Source organism: Nesoenas mayeri (assembly GCF_963082525.1).
Source record: "Nesoenas mayeri genome assembly, chromosome: 9".
Taxonomy (NCBI): Eukaryota; Metazoa; Chordata; class Aves; order Columbiformes; family Columbidae; genus Nesoenas; species Nesoenas mayeri.
Window position 1 is genome coordinate 24219667 of NC_137557.1, and position 811 is coordinate 24220477.

The following is an 811-nucleotide window of genomic DNA, read 5'->3' on the forward strand; positions in this document are numbered from 1 at the left end:
TGTGACATTATGTACATTGAAAATGCTTGTAGCAAGATCATTGTTGAACAAAGGACCGAGTTATTTGCTGCTGTGCTATTTTTCTGTGTAAATCCGAGGGAGATGTTTGACATTCCAGCTTGTCTAACACACCTTCAATATGTGCCTAATGGTTGCTTTTATTTTTACCTGAAAATGGAAAGATGGTCAATGGCACGGCTCTGCAGAAAGGCAAGTACTCTTGCAGGTGTTAGTTAAAGCTTGTTTAATAGATGCTATTAACACAGCAGAAATTAAACCTAAGAATAATCTCTCGAATACAGAAACTCCTTTTTTAAATGGCTTATGATCATTCCAACCGGTAGTTGAGTTGTGTAAAGCTAATAAGGACTCTCAGCATTAATTTCACTTAACACTTTGTAGGTTGGACCAGCATCCTTTTAGTAGAGGGACTGTAGCGACTTTTGTCTTTCCTCACTGGTTTTGGATGTTACGCTGGGTTTGCTCTTTTGTTGCTTATGGAAGTCTGGCAAGACCCCTGTTCTGCCCCAGCTGCAACCCAAATCTTACTGGGGGATTTTTAAAGTCATAATGACAGTTATGTTCTCAGCTCACACAGTGCCTAGCTGCCCTTTGTGCCATTAAAAATCTCCCTTTAATTCTGCATTTTTTGTTTTCAAAACAGATATTTGAAGTATTTTTCAGCCAGAGCTATTTATGTTGCTTGGTTTGTTACACCCAGTTCTTATTAGGGAGGGAGTCTCATTTCTGTTTGACTATAGATAAATGAATATTGTTTGAAGTGAGAGTGATTAGATTTGTTTCAGATGTC